The 17163-nt window shown below is 36.3% G+C and overlaps 1 long non-coding RNA gene across 1 annotated transcript in view; it reads right to left on the bottom strand.

The window, feature by feature from the left end:
• Positions 1-17163, bottom strand: part of LOC143691675 (uncharacterized) — a 77091-nt gene continuing 59928 nt past the window's right edge. Inside the window, exons 2-3 of the long non-coding RNA XR_013179646.1 lie at positions 4627-4680; positions 1-432 (exon numbers count right to left, since the gene is read on the bottom strand). This is a non-coding gene — a long non-coding RNA (uncharacterized LOC143691675). The remainder of the gene's footprint in view (positions 433-4626; positions 4681-17163) is intronic.

Here is a 17163-nt window from a genome sequence, read left to right as displayed (position 1 = left end):
AATGTATAGCACAGTGAATCTCGTGGTGGACAATGTAACTGTACAAATATAAAAAAAAGTTCTTTCATGAACTAGAACAAATGTATGGCATTATTATAAGGAGATAATAATAAGGAGTAGATGGGGAAAATGTACCTATTGCACACAATGGACTCTAGTTAACAGTAATATTTTAATATACTTTCATCTAACAGTAACAAATATACTTCACCAATACAATGGGTCAATGAGGAGGGGATAAGGGGTATGGGATGATTTGGGTTTCCATTTTTATCTTTATTTCTTTTCAGGAGTAATGAAAATGTTCTAAAATTGATCATGATGCATGCACAATTATGTGATGACATGGGGACCAGTGACGTACTTCGGATGGTTTGTATGGTGTGTGACTTCATCTCAATAAAATTGTATTTTTAGTTCGATTTCCAGAGCCTGCACATGCAAAGAAAAGAAATTGTATTTTTAAAAAGTGATAAGCAATTTGAAAAAGCAGAATGAGATCTAAAGAAAATTGTTCATTTACTTGCAACACCTAAAATTTTCTGTAAAGGATAATAATTTCTAGAACTCCAGTTAATAGCATGAATTATCTGTTCACATGGGCCTGTTCTTATTTAAATAAATGCAGAATTTGGTCAAATTCGTTTCTCCTTGCCTTCAAAGAATTCATCTATATTGGTTTGATAAGCTGCTTAATACAGACACTGCAATATACAAAAAAGATAAAACAACCTTGAGCTGAAGTTTTTCAACTTTGCTTTCCAGAACCAAATGCATTAATTTGAACAGAGTAGGCACTCAATAAATACTTGTTAGTTTGATTTATAGCAAATACTTCTTCAGACATGGAGTTTCTAAAAGCAACACACAAAAAATATAAATTGACAAGGTAAATATTAGGAGCTCTTCCAGGTTCACCAGTAACCAACCTACAAGTCCCTAAACACTACATGGACCAAACAAAAATATTTATACCATCAGTTTGCAAATCCTAAAGTAGGCCATCTGATAACTTTAAAAGTTGAAGAATGTGAGGCACCTTTAGTTTTTCTCTTATTTTGAGGGTATATAGTAGTTATAAATCAGTGATTTGAAACCTAAGTCCAAAAGGTTATTTATCTATATCCTTGGCATCTACTATAAACTGGTTATAAAACTGCTAAACCTTCACCAGACAACATGATTCAACCACAGACCTTACATTGTGAGCCAAAAGGCCTGCGTTTCCCCTCTTGGCTGTTTGATTTTGGAAAAATATCATGGGAATGCTCAGACCTCATTTTAATCATACATATAATGGGGTGATATCATCCAGTGGGTTTTTAAGCATTATTCTGTGCTTCTCTTAATGACAGAAGTTACACACCCTGAGATTGGCCCTTTGAGAGCCTGATGGGTAGAGATTATTAAATGAACTTGATGTACTAAACTATCAAAGCATCAACTGAGAGACTGTGCAGCATCAAAGCAGAACAAATGTCAATTTCTTATTTTAAAAGGCAGGTTATTAGCTTAGCCATTATTCCAGGTCAGTCATGTCTTTTATCATTGCCTGAGAGCCTAACGATCTGGGAAAAATGGGGAAAAAAAATAAAAACGTATGAAGTTCCATTGCTTTTTGGGCTTACTTGTATATGCCCTTATCCCTGTGTCCCTCAAATGGGAGTGGGGGGTAGGGGACAACCACTGGACACATACTTCCTAGTAACTTGGATGCAAAGCAACTGCTTTCTCTATTCTTTGCAAGGATTATCCACAAGGAATACCAAGGCTGGTCAGAAAAATATTCCTTATTGGTTAATTTAGCTTGATTGACACTGTGATCTTGAATTAAGTCATGACCAAACTGGCCCTGATTTCATCATTTGCAAAAGCCCTATTTATTTACTTATTTATTTAGCTTAACAATGGGGATTTATTGGCTCATAGTTTCAGAGGCCAGAAGTCTACATCAAGGCACTGACTGGAAGGTAGCCTTAGATTGCTAAGGTCTCTGATGCCTTTACAAAGTCTAAGATTTGTCTCCACCAAAGCTGAGGAGACCTATCTCACACTACGTACAAAAATTAACTCAAAGTTGACCAATCACCTAAATATAAGAGCTAAAACTATAAAACCCTTCACAGAAAACATAGAGGAATATCTTCAGGGCCTTGGATTAGGCAGTGGATTCTTAGACTTCACACCAAAAGGACAGACAACAAAAGAAAAAAAAATAGATAAATTGAACCATATCAAACTTTAAAACTTGTTCATCAGTGGACACAATCAAGAAAGTGAAAAGATAACCAAGAAAATGGGAGAAAATATTTGGAAACCATATGTCTGATAAGGGCTTCATATCCAGAATACAAAAAGACAACTAAACAACCCAATATAAAAATAAGCAGGAACTTGAATAGACATTTCTCCAAAGATATGCCTAAGGCCAATAAGCACCAGAAAATAAACTCAATTAGCCATTAGGGAAATACAAATAAAAAACACAATGAAATGCAAACTTGCCCCCACTAGAATGCCTAATACTTAAAAAAAAAAAAACAAAAAAAAAACAGAAAATCCCAAGGACTAGCAAGGATGTGGAGAATTAAAAAACTTGGCATGTTGTTGGCAGGAAAGTAAAACAGTGCAGCTGCTATGGAAAATAGTTTGGCAATTCCTCAAAGAGTTAAACATGGAACCAACATATACCAGCAATACCACTCAGCTGCAGAAAGGATTGTAATTTTGATACCTGCCATTACATGGATGAATTTTGAAGACATCAGGTTGAGTGAAATAAGTCAGACACAAAGGGACAGATGCTGCATGATTCTGTTTATATGAAATAACTGGAGTATGTGAATGCATAGAGACAGAAAGTTGAGTACAGGTTACAAGCAGCGAGGGGCAGGGGGAATGGGAAATTAATGCATAATGAGGAGAGGGTTTCTCTGGGGTGCCAGGACATTTTTAGGAATGGATGGTGTTGAGGGTGGCACAAAATTGTAAATTGATTAATTCCACTGAATGGAGTGTTTGGGAATAGAGGAGATGGGACTATCTGTGTTGTATATGTGTTTTCACAGTTGAAGAAAGAGAAGCTAAAGAGACAATAACAATTAAATGCAATATATGATCCTGGACAGAATCTAATACTGGAGGAAAGGCTCCAAAGGAAATTATTGGGACATATGAAACAAATTGGAATATAGAATATAATTTTGATATCAATGTTAAATTTCTTGACTGACAACTATACTTAGGGTAGTTACTATGGGAATACCCATTTTGTAGGCAATGTACATGGAAGTATGTGTTCAAGGAGCATGATGTCTACACCCTACTCTCAAGTGTTTAGAAAATAGGCAGATGAATGGATGGATAGATAGAATGATATGGCAAATGTGGCAAAATGTTAAAATTGGTGGCTCTGGGTATCGGGTGAGGAGAATGTTGAAGTTCTTTCTCTGTATGGCTACCCTGTAAGTATGAAATTATTTCGAAAGTAAAAGTTTAAAGGAAAATACAAACAAAGAAAGGAACTAATACAAGAACATAACACAGACTTGAACCATACCCGTATTTTTATGAGGAATGATTCCCACACCCCTTTGTTTCACTGGATTTTTTTTTTTTTTCACTTTTCAAACAATCCCATACTGTCTTAACTCTGGGCCTTTGGATATGCTGTTTGCCATTTCCCAAATCTTTACCTTTCTAACTGTCACTTATTCTTTGAGCCCCACCTTCATCACCATTTCCTCATAGACGTCTTCTCTGAAAACACAGACTTGATTCATTCTCCCTGCTGTGCATTCCCTTTATCCTATCACTCATCACATTTATAATCACTTATTTTCTCTATTTCTGGACTGTCTATAGCTCCATGATGGCAGGACACAGGCATGTCTTGTTTACTGTTCTCTCTCTGGCACATAGGGGGCCTAGCTCTTAATAGGTTAACAATTGATTAGTGAAAGTGAATCAAAGATTGATCACTAAGAATGTTACATTAGGAACTTCATATTTCAAGATAAACCTAAATTTCAGTGCAGCCACTCTGAGACAGAAGATCAGTAAAGTCTCAAAGCAGCATCAAACCTCATTTTCCCATATTCCTTTATTCTTCTTTCCAAACCAGAACTGTTAAATGTAGCGAATAGAGATCAATGGCTTCTTTCTCCCGATCTGCTCTCAGGGTTAATTAGCAGTGAAATGGTCAAAAGGCAGCAGAAACAAAGAAGAAATTAGTAAAGCTTTGACACAATCTGTTAGCCACTTATTCCTAACTCAGGGTAGACTAAGGAGAAAATATTCAAAAGATAACAAGAGCTTACATTATATTATTTCTGCTCTGAAATTTCCTTTGACTAATCATGTTAAATAAAGTAAAATAAAATAAAAGGCTCTTTAAAGCATGTTGGCCCACATTCTACCTTAAAAATAAAAAGTGGTAAGAATTTATATTTTAGGAAGAGTAAAGGTTTTGCATTTTATCTCTGCCTCTGTGTGTACTTCCAAGGGGTTGTGTGGATATGAATTTTGCCTTCACTCATGCATGTAACTGCATGTATGTTTAGTCAACAGTAAATCTCAGGACTGTAAACAAGGGCATGGGGTACAGAAGAAATGACAAATGCTTACAAGTAGTTAGTCTCCTCTGGTGCTGATGATCTTCCTGGGGGAAATATTTCTGACCTGTACAGAGTGTGGACAAGAATGCAGAAGGTCAGAACATTGCAGCTACATTCATAATTGGACAGGTTGACTTGCAAATCCTACTGTGCTAATATTTATGATTTTAATGCATTCTTGTATTCTCTTATCAAAAAGGGAGAGAGATTTAATGAATATGAATTAGGCTGTGGAGAAGAAATGTGGAGGTCTATAGTTATTACCTTTTGGTAATTTAGCTAAGAAATCCACTCACCAGTTGATAAGACAGAATGCCATTTAGCTTTCTAGGAAAAAATGAACGGACATCTCAAAATCCTGCCTGCATTCTCCATTAGAAAACTTAGCACCTATAACCGTCAGTATAGTAATTTCCTTGTCAAGCATTTAATTGTTTACAAAGCAGTATCTTGCATCTAACCTCTGTACAGATCTGCAGAACTTTGGCTTGCTCATCCAGACTCAGCTCAAATGGTGCTTTTCAAAAAAGCTTTCCTGCATTCCCTCGGTTATTAGGAATTGATCCCTCTTCCCCCTTCCAGCCCTTTTGGAGGTTTTCAGCTTTGTCTCTCTGGGAACAGGTTCTGCATATACAGTGGGGATTTCATATGGGATCAGTCCTTCCAATTCTGTTTCTTTATCAGGAGGTTCATCTACCTAATGGTATAAGCCACATTCTCTAATATGACCTTTATCAGAAATAAATTAAACACTTTTTCTGTCATTTGTTTTACTCCCTTGTCTTATTTCCCACTGCTTCAGAGAAGAAGAGGGTGATTTAACCAGCCTCTTACAGGCCCCGACAGTTTTTCAACCCGCCTCTTACAGGCCCCGACAGTTTTTCAACCCGTCCCTGCCTGTACCTTCAGTGTCACTCACTCTCCCTCATGGCCTCTGGACAGCCGCCAGAGGCAACGACCACGATCAGAACTCGAAGCACCCTCCTCCTTCAAATCCTTGTCTGAGGTTCCCTCTGCCTTGTAGGTGCTTATCCACAATTCTGAATTTATGTTCTCCCCTCAAATAAGGCCTGAGACAAGGACTTGGGTGTATGTAGTTTCTTAGGGAGGTGATCCCCTGGAGGGAGAGTGAGGGACTTGGGAGAGAAGAAGAGAGGAAGAACCAATAGAAGGGTATGTTGTCAAGTTCAAACCAAAGGCAACAAGGCTCCCTCCTGTCCCCAACATATCTGAGGATCCTATAAAACTGTCCACTGGAGGACTGGCCAGAGAAGTATTTACTGGTGTATTCCTATTGTTTAGGGTTGCATGAACTTCTGGGATGCTCATCCATGCTTGAAGAATGAGCTTCCTGGGGTCTGTGGAATTGGAGCCTCTCCAGGGTGGAAAGTTACAGACCAGCAGCGCAGGCCTGAGGGAAGACCTTTCCAGCCCGAGATGAGTTGGATCCTACGTGGAACTGTGCATAGTTTGATTAAGTCACCAGAGGCATATGATAAACATTGCTTTCACAATTCATATTGCCTAGATTCCCAGCCTCATCCTACTACTTCTCTTTCCCACATGATAGGTAACTTGTATTAAAGTGTGTGCAGGTCCCCAAATGCAAGATTCCATTTCATACAGCATGCTTTTACACATGCCCATCTCATACTCACTCCTGCTCATCTTTGAAAGCGCTGCTCAAATGTCACTATATAAGTTCATCTCTCCTCCTCTGTATTATTTCACTATACTGTACTTATACCTGCTATTTAGCACATAATATTATCTTGCCCATCATAATGGCATACCCCTCCTCAAATTAGCCACTGTCTTGATTCGTATCACTGTAGGTTATTTTTGCTTTTTTTTTTTCAAATTTTATATTAACAGAATTATGCAATTTGCATTCATTTCTGTCTGACTTTTTTCATTCAGTACTTTATTTGTGATATTTATCTACGTACCCATTTATAGATTTCTCCCACTCAATTCTGTAGAGTATGCCATCATAATAATATATCACAATTTGTTTTTGTTTTCCTTTCTCTTTTGATAGACTTTGGGATTATTTTCAGCTTTGGGATATCAAGCTTTATGATTATTATCACAGATAATGGCAATAACATTGTGATAAATAATGGCTTTTGATGCACAGATGTATCCATTTCTATTGGATATATACTTAGGAATTCTTGCTTTAAAGTTTATTTGGTTTGAAATTAGCATAACTAAGCTAGGCTTCTTTTGTTTAGTGTTCTCATGGTGAATCTTTTCACATCCTTTACTTTCAATCTTTCTCATCCATATATTTTAAGCAACATTTGGTAGCAACATTTACTTGGGCTTATATTTCTGTTTCTCCAGGAACAGACTCTTGAATAATCAAGGGGGAAGCCTTCCAGGGCGGGTGCTGCTTTTGGATCAATATATCTAATTCTAAGTTTGAATGCTTAGAATTCAAATGCCAAGTCAATATGCCAAGTCACATTCTCCAGTGTGACTGATAGCTTTATCGGTAATAAGGGTGCATTTAGGGTTGCCAGATAAAACACAGAGCGTTTGGTAACACTTGAATTTCAGTTAAATAATGAATTTACAGAGGAAATACACGAAAATATTATGGTTTATCAGAAATTAAAATTTGAGTATCCTGTAATTTTTTCCCTAAATCTGGCAACCTTAAGTGTATTCAGTCTGACAATCAAAATTTAAGTATTTTGTCCATTAACATAATACTATTTGGTTTTTTATTTGCTCCACTCACTATACTGTTTATTTCTCCTTTCTTGACTTGTTTTGGATTAATCAATTATTATTTTTATGATTTCTTAATAAAATGACCAGTCTATTAGCTTCTTAGTTACAAATTATTTTACAACTTTTAGTGTTTATGACATGTTATGATATGTATCCTTGACTTATAAGATTCTAGAGAAATAAGTACTTATACCACATTTCAGGCAATGCCAGGACCATAGAATATTTTAATTCTGAACTTCTGTGATTTTGCTTTAATTCTACATATATGTAAAACTCCGTAAGAGACTGTAATTAAGTTTTTGCAGTAAATACTAATTTTTATTTACCTACATATTTACATTTTTCGTTATTCTTCATTCCCTCCTGGACTTGTTTCCATCTGGGATGATTTTCTTTAGCCTTAAGATCTTTATTTTTTTTTCTCTTAGTGAGAGTCTGCTGGTACCAAATTCTCTGCTTTTGTTCGTCTGGAAATTCTTTAGTTTGCATTTGTAGAGGATATTTTCTCCATGCAAAAAAATCATACATTTACTTGAATTTTTTGTTCTACACCTTTTGTCATATCACTGTCTTCTTTCACTTTTAAAAAAGTAACGATTTATTTTTTTATCCATAAAATTAATGTACCTCTCTCTTCCCACTAGCTGCTTTTAATTCTTTTTGTCTTTTGTGTTCATCAATTTTAATCTAATTTACCAAGGTTTTCTTTGTATTTATTTAATTATGAGTCCACAGAGCTTTTCCAAATTGTAGACTATTTTTTTTTATCCATCTTGAAAAATTCTCACCCTTTATTATTTTAAATGTTACTTCTGCACCATCCTCTCTGTTTTTCTCCTTTGGAACTTCATTTACTTACATGCCCCATAAATTCTTATACTATTTTTTAGTATTCCACATCCATTTTTCTCTATAAGGTTCAGCTAGATACTTTCTGCTGATCTATTTTTCATGTCATGACTCTCCTCAAGTCCAATCTCCTGTCAAAGCTATCTGTCAAAATCCCAATTTTGAATATTTTCTTTCTTATAATTTCCATTTTATTAGATTTTATAAATTCTGGTTCCCTAAGTGAAATTGCCCATCATACTATCCATTTTTTGAAGGATATAAATCACAGTAAATAAAAGTTTATGTCTGATAACTTCAATAATTTGGGACACTGATGGATCTGTTTCCGTTTTTTATTTAGTTTCTCATGCCGTTTCTCGGTTTGCCTGGTGATTTTTTTATTTAATGACTGAAAAACTGTAGAGTCTCTGAAAAATACTGTTCATTTGGTTTTTTTGTCTGTTTCTCCACAGAGAATTTGCCTTACTTTCTGACAAACTATCTGTCTATATTGGACGGATCTCCTTAATCTTGTCAGGGATGGAAATGATTTAGAGCACGGTGCACTAATTTGTGTTTAGGTTAGTCTTATCTATACACACTTAGGGTGCAGCTTTTCAGGGCCTCCAGATAGGACCATGAAACATTTATTACGTTCCCTTCTCTACTCAATGAGCTTGCTAATATCTTGACTGGATTCTTTGTTTCTAAGCAGCTATTCTTTGTCTTCTGTCTTATACTCTCCCAGCCCCCAAGCCAAGAATCATCAAATGCCCCAAATCAAAAAAATCGGAACAGAACTATAGAGTTTGTCTCAATGACCATTGCTTCTCTGCAAAACTTGGCCCTCTTCAGTTCTCAGCTTTAGGTGTCATTTCCCCTAGGACCCTTTCCCTGATCCTCCAAGATAGTGTGACTGATTGTATGTTCCCACGTTTTCCTGGACTGAACATTCCTATCAAATTGCCTTTGAACAAGTTTCTTCTCCTTCTCCTCTTCCTCTTTTTTCTCCTGGTTAACTCCCCTCATTCTTCATGTCTCACGTCAGACATCATCTCCTCCAGGACACTTTCCTTAATCCTCCAAAGCTGGGACATGTGTCCTTTGTGTGTTCTCCTCGAGAGTCCTGAGCTGAGTACTCTTATCCGTGCTGTGCTTGGGACACTCACGGTTTTCCATTTTCATGTTTGTTTCCCTCATCAGACAGGGAGCTTCCTGAGGACAGGGGCTACAACTCTGTGTTGATTATCCCCAGCCATCACAAGGCCTGGAACACATTCAGTGCTCAATAAATGCATCTTCAGCAAAATTGAGTCTTGAGTGGGCAGAAACTATAGAAACAGTCCAGAGCCATATGCATAAAATTAACTCCAAGGAAATTAAAAAAAAAAACTTCATCCTTTCTTACTAATTTTTTCAAGATTCAGCAGAAATTTCACACTGTTCTGATCCCTTCTAGATACAATTAGTGTTGTAGATAGTTTCAGAGAGGTTTTTATATATTTTTTCTCTCTCTCATATTGTTTTAGTTTGCTTGGCTGCTCAAGCAAATACCATGCAATGGGTTGGTTTAAACAGTGGGAATTTATTAGCTTACAGTTTTAAGTCTAAGAGAAAGTCCAACATCAAGGTATCAAGGTGATGCTTTCTTCCTGAAGACTGGTGTCCTGGGGCTGGCTGCCTGTGATCCTTGGTTCCTGGCTCCTTTGTCACATGGTAATTCACATGACAGCCTTTCCTGGCCTCACCCCTCTCTTCTGGGTTCCACTGAATTTCACCTTCTTGCTTCCCATGGCTTTCTCTCTTCTGTGTGACTGAATTTCATTCTGCATATAAAGGACTCCAGTATTAGGATTAAGACCCAACCTGATTGTGGTGGGCCAGACTTTAACTGAAGTAACCTCATCAAAAGGTCCTACTTAAAATAAGTTCACACCTACAGGAATGTATTAAGTTTAAGAACATTTTTTGAGGGAGGTGATTACAGTTCCAAACCACCACACATATGATGGAAAGCATTCCTTCAATCTTGACGTAAAGCAGTAAGTCAGTAAAAAGATACTATTTTGGAGCAACATAGCATTATAGGTTAAAGAAAAATAGCTCTGAAAGCCTCAAGCTCCTTTCAGTGGCTAATGTTTCCTCTGCCCTCTCGTTAAAATAAAGTACAGGGTAAAGACCTTAGTCTATCAGCTACTAGCCAATACCCACTTTGATAACACTGTTATCTGCTCTGCTTTATACATTATTTCCTTTTTTTTTTCCATGTCCATGGCTGCAATATGAAGGACCATTTTAGCGACTTAAGCAAATTTGTGTTCACTGTCTTATAATGTCATTGCTTTGGTTACTAGAGATTTATAATCTCTCAAGAAACCATCTTCTCAGAACATTACAATATTTTTCCTCCTATTAAATATTGCATCTACAATACCCTATATTCTGTCAAATATTGGGAAAAAAACCAATGTGTAAGTATGGTATATAGGTTTATTCTATTCAGCCTTGAAAGGAGAAAGCAGGGTTGTAATGAAGTTACAAGAAAACATATTTCATACCAGTTTAAGGAATATGTTTTAAAATTTGGAATAGAAGAAAAAATGTGAAAATACAGAGAAGCTTAACCTAGGAGATAGTGAGTCATCTCTTCTGGGACCCTTTTAACAGCAAAGGTGGTTGACCCTGGAGGATGTCCTAGGATTTTGGATTGGTGTTTTTATAAGATAACATTAAAGTTTTATCCCAAAGTTGTTTTTAATCGTTCCATCAAGCTATGTGTCTAACATAATGTTTTTAAAATATAAAAATAAATATGTAAGATACTATCAGGTACTAATAAGTATCATGAAGAAGAAAATAAACAATGTCACAACAGAAAGCTTTGAGTGCTTCCTTTAGACATGGCAGTCAAGAATTCAGCTGAAATCTGAAGACAAAAGGTCAACTTAAAAGATCTAGGAGAACATTGCCTGAAGAGGAAACAGCTAAAAAGTAAAAAAGAACCTGAGCCAGGAAACTTTGTCTTGATAGAAGATCAGACAACCCTGGTGAGCAAAGGCAGGAGAGGTGGAGAAAGAAGGCAGGTTCTCTTACTACCTACACTTTTGTGAAATTCATCAAAGGTAGCAGGCCTGTTGATCTGTTCAGGAAAATATGAGGCGGCACTCTTCATTTCTCCCATTTTCTCCTTCACCAAACCGCCTCTCCCGGGTTTGATTGTGTGCATGGGTTCTGCCAGCTCTCTGAAGTTGCTTAGTTTAGTTTCTCACTGCAGCCAATTCATGAAACTACCAGATGCTATAGCCATACAGTGCCCTACGGCAGTGTGGAGGAAAATGTCCCTCCCTTACTGTGATGCATTCTATTAAGGTGTGCTACATTCCTGTTATCTCTAAGTGTTATAGGAATCAATAAGTATTTATTTAGTGCCTAATATAAAAGGTGAAAAGCCAGAACACACAAATACAACATGGGAGCCGAACAAGAGGCAAATCTCAAGGAACACGCACCCGGTTGCCATCAGAATCACGGATGCTTCTGCTGATTGTTATACAATTAAAATGGTTATTTCTGCCTAATTCTTCCTTCGGAATGATTTTCCTTGGATTGCTACTAAACTACCCCTTGCAACTAGGCTCTGGTGGCTCAATCCATCTGCTGACCAGGTATACTCAGATTGTTCGAGCTCAGTGGGCATATTATGGCATTCCCTTACCTTATTCTGTTTCTTAGGTCTCGGACATGCTGTTTGCCAAATATTAAACTTAACAAAAACATGACAATGTTCTAAAACCGATTAGGGCGATAGTTGCACAATTCTATAAATTACTAAAATCAATGAATTACACTTACAAATGGGTGGATTTTATCTATAGACAAATCATACCTCAATAAAACTATTCAAAAAATCTGGAACGAACAACTGCAACAAAACACTTAGCATGACTCATAAGGACCAATATTTTAAGATAGAGTAAGCTAATGGCATTCCTTTATTTTTGTACCTGAATTCTCAATTACTTTAGATGATATAAACCACCACTAGGTTTATAAATTATGCTTACTGCTTAGTGCTCCCTAACCACTTCCATAGTACTTTCTACAAAGGACTTTTGGTTAACAAATTTCTGAAAGATACAGTGGCTCCCCAAAGCCCCCTCTTTAGACCATTACCCTTATAATTGGATACCTGTAGAATGAATTCACTGGAAGTCTGCACAAGGAAGCACTGGCCAAGGTTTTCAGGCAGAATCCTGGCAAAGAGAGCCATATTCTGGGCCACTTTCAGAAGCAGAAGGGATCAGATAGGAAATAAAGCAACGTTCACAGGGAAATTGACAAACATTTATTAAGCTCAGAAAATATGGTAAAAAAAAGAAATGTCTGTGGAAATAATAAGTTGGTTGGATTGCCGATTGTTCCATGGTGGACATCCCTGGTGATTATTTTTCCTGTGTTGATAAACATATCAAGCTACCCCAAGGGATTTCACAATTCTTTGTAATTCTTTAGTACTTTTCCATGTTTCTAAACAATTTAGAGAAATGCATATATATTTTGAAAATAAGGCAATAAAAGAAATAAAGTTAAAATAATAAAATGAAATAATAAAAATATCAGAGATTTAAATTTTTTCATATATTTTCCTATATGTTCAAATGAACTTTCAATCAGTTTTGCCTGCTATTCCTTTTTGGCAAATGTTTTCATAAAATTTTTAATCTGATAACTTGCTTGAATAAATGAATGGAAGCATGAAAGAACATTACTTTAATAGGCATATGGCCTGTTTTTAAGGCAATTAGACTCATTTCAATATATTAGTTCTTCCATGACTATTAAAAGTCTCATTAACATGCTGTTCAATATTATATGAAACTACATCCCCACTGTTCTAGATATTTGTGTTGCAAGGTAGCTACAGTAGAAAATAACCATGTCTGGAAGTGTTCCACATTAAATGTGAATGGCCCACTGAAATCCCAATACAAAAAAGAATTTAGATTCTTTTTTATTTTTTCCCTCAGATTCTGAGATTAATAACAAGCCTACAGGGTATTTACTGGAGATTAAAATCTAATAGGAATTTCTGGCCAAATCAGCTTCAGATCATTTACTTCACCCTAGGATGTAGTCCAAAAACTGTTTTCCATATTTTTTGTAGACATTTTGTCTTTCCATTGCCAAGACTTCTTTTTTTAAGCATAGATCTGATCAAACTGTCGGAATGATTCCTACTGATGTTTTGTTTACTCTTCACTTTAGTTAACATTTGTCATTCATCAAATGTGACCTCCACATGTTATTATATTTGGTGGGTTTTTGTGAGCACAATTCTCCACCTCCTCAAAACAAACTACTGCCAGTTCGTGTCTGGCCTGCCAACTTTCTGTAGTATAATGCCAATTGGATTATGTCATTTCTCTGCTAAAAATCCTTCAATAATTCCTCATAGCTTTAAGGAAAAAAAAAGTCCTTTGCTTGGCATACAGGTCTGTTAACTTGCTTCATTCTTGCCTGCTACTTCAGGCTCATTTCCCCCACACACCCTTTTTTCTTCATTTGGAAATTTCCATAGTTCCCTGGGACATCAGGTCTTCAGGCTGCACTTTGCTCACTGTAGAATTTTCATCCTTCACCCTTCCTTATCTAATCAGCTCTTACTCATTAGAAAGGCTGTTTTCCTGTATATTCTTAATCATAGTATTTATGAGTATTGTCATTGTTGAGATAGTGGTTGTTCCCTTCTGATAAAACGTCTGCTTCTTGAGAGAAAATACCAACTATTATTTGTCCTTAAACCCCAGACTTAGCGTATTTGCTCATAATTGAACACTGAATGGATGTTTATCAAATAAATGAAAAAGGAATATTTGTTGTGCCTGACTCAATTAGTCAAACAACTACAGTCTATCAACTCCTTCATTGGATGAAAATTCTAGCAATCAACCTAGAGTCTTAGAAAATTATTCTAATGGCATCGATTAAATCTGCATTTTTCCATATGCCTTATTGCTGTGGCCATTCTCACCCCAGTAAAACATAACAAATCCCCTTCCTCTCACTTCTCCCTTTTTTATGAAGCTCCCATCTTGGTTTCTAGACTCAATGTTCAAATCATAGAATCCTTGAGTCAGTTATAACTTGCTAGGGAGTCATGTATTAACCCAATATTTAATTGTATTATTTATTGAATACTAAGAATATTTTGATGCATCATCTTACAATGCCAGGTCAGTTTTATCTGTGCTTCAATATCTGATTGATCTAAACTTCTTTCATTTAAAAAGGCAAATTTTAGTTTGAAATACTAAACATATTCAGTATGAAAAAACATGATTGAATGGGAAGCCACTCATAAAAACAATCTCCCCAGAATTTGCCTTGCTAGTCTTGACTTTTAATTGCCTTAGTCAACTCCGCTTTCTCATACATTTTGATTGGAGGTTGATTTGTTGAAAATCCAGATGATTTATTTGCCTCACCCTAGCAATGCTCCAGGAACGATGACTTAAAATAGAGTTCAGGTATTTTCTAAGGCTTCCCTCTGGAGAGAGGTTTTCTGGAAACTTCAGGTTAGAACAAGGTCGGTTCTTGCCTTTGTCCAACTCAAGGAAATAATCACTTGCTCTGTGAACTGTAACTACGTGCTTGATCTAGAAACCCAGAAATCATTCTTTCTCTCCTCCCACATCCTGCCATTCAATCTGTCCTGTCTGTTCTCTCATTTAAGTACCACTCTAATCTACCAATTCAATTTCAGCTGCCACTATCCTACATGAATCTATTACTATCCGTGACTTAAATTACTATAGCAGCCACCTAATTTGCTTCACTTCTTTAGTCTCAATTGCTGCAAACCATTCTCTAAACCAGGGGCAAGGATCTTCAATCCGATGATTTTGCTCTCTCTCTCCCCATTGCCCTCCGGACAAAATCTGCATTTGTTATCATGGTCTACACAAACACATCTCCAGCTTTCAAACACACACATACACACCCCGCTCTGTCTGCTAGGATCCACTTAATTTTTCAGTTCCTTAAATGTGCCAAATTCGTGTCTCTTGCCCCTTTGCCTGGCCACTTGTTTTTCAAATATCATTTGCTCTAGGGAATCTCCCTAGCCCCACCCACCTTCCGTGTTAGGTCCTTTAGAAACACCCTGTCACACTGTATTGGAATAGCCTCTTTTTTTTTTTAAAGCACTGTGTCACAGAGTCCTTTCAGGGGCTGATTCTGACCAGTTGTTCAATAACCATTTAGGGAAGAAGCAAACGAACAATTCCATGAATAAAATGAGATTCCAAACAGATGGCAACAAGGTTCAGAATCCATATTGGCTGGTTGATTTGTCATAATGAGGCATACTTTCCCTTTTAGTGCCCTGAGTTTATTTGGAACGGTTAAATGTATCTCCTCTCTAGGCATGCGGCACTGGCTTCTCCTCTGCACATGCAGGGGACCCACTCATAAATAACTATGGAGGAAGTGCTCAACAGGAGCCTTCTGCTAACATTTGGCATCCATCCTTCTGAAAAGAATTCTGCTTTGAACAGTTTTAGTTTATAATTTCATTTACTGAGAGCTTCACATTTATCATGAGGTCTCCGCTCTGGAAGGGTTCCAAACATGATAATCTATCTAATAATGCCCTGATCCAGAAGTCAGTGCTATACGGATTTCTGGGTTAAATTCACTAAGTCCTGGACCATCTCAATATACTAACAATAAATGAAATAAAAGAAAAGTAACTGACATTTTCAATGTAACAGAGAAAGTCGATTCAACAAAGGTGAACAAGTTACTCCCCTGAAAGGACTGAAAGAAGAAAATGTTTTATGTTCTCTCCTGTACCACCAAGGACTCTGCCTCATGTGTGGTAGTTACTCAACAATGTCTTACTGAATCATGAATATTTTTCCTCAGAACCCCTGTGTGCTGGTCTGAATCTGTGGTGGACCCCAGAAAAGCCATGCCCTTTGATCCTCGTTCAATATTGCTGGGTGGGAGCATTTTTTTTTTATTTTTTTTATTTTTTTTTTATTTTTTATTAATTAAAAAAAGAATTAACAAAACAATTAGAAATCATTCCAATCTACATGTACAATCAGTAATTCTTAATAACATCACACAGTTGCATATTCATCATTTCTTAGTACATTTGCATCGATTTAGAAAAAGAAATAAAAAGACAACAGAATAAGAATTAAAACAATAATAGAAAGAAAAAAAAAAACAAAAAAAACAAAAACAAAAAACCTATACCTCACATGCAGCTTCATTCAGTGTTTTAACATAATTGCATTACAATTGGGTAGTATTGTGCTGTCCATTTCTGAGTTTTTATATCCAGTCCCGTTGTACAGTCTGTATCCCTTCATCTCCAATTATCCCTTCTCTTTTTTTTTTTTTTTTAATTAACGGAAAAAAAGAAATTAACCCAACATTTAGAGATCATACCATTCTACACATGCAATCATTAATTCTTAACATCATCACATAGATGCATGATCATCATTTCTTAGTACATTTGCATTGGTTTAGAAGAACTAGCAACATAACCGAAAAAGATATAGAATGTTAATATAGAGAAAAAAATAAAAGTAATAATAGTAAAATCAAAACAAAACAAAACAAAACAAAACAAAAACCTATAGCTCAGATGCAGCTTCATTCAGTGTTTTAACATGATTACTTTACAATTAGGTATTATTGTGCTGTCCATTTTTTAGTTTTTGTATCTAGTCCTGTTGCACAGTCTGTATCCCTTCAGCTTCAATTACCCATTGTCTTACCCTGTTTCTAACTCCTGCTGAACTCTGTTACCAATGACATATTTCAAGTTTATTCTCGAATGTCCGTTCACATCAGTGGGACCATACAGTATTTGTCCTTTAGTTTTTGGCTGGATTCACTCAGCATAATATTCTCTAGGTCCATCCATGTTATTACATGGTTCATAAGTTTATCT

This window comes from Tamandua tetradactyla, chromosome 7, assembly GCF_023851605.1.
Source record: "Tamandua tetradactyla isolate mTamTet1 chromosome 7, mTamTet1.pri, whole genome shotgun sequence".
Classification (NCBI taxonomy): Eukaryota; Metazoa; Chordata; class Mammalia; order Pilosa; family Myrmecophagidae; genus Tamandua; species Tamandua tetradactyla.
The sequence above is the reverse complement of the archived record's forward strand: the minus strand, read 5'-3'. Positions and strand labels throughout refer to the sequence as shown.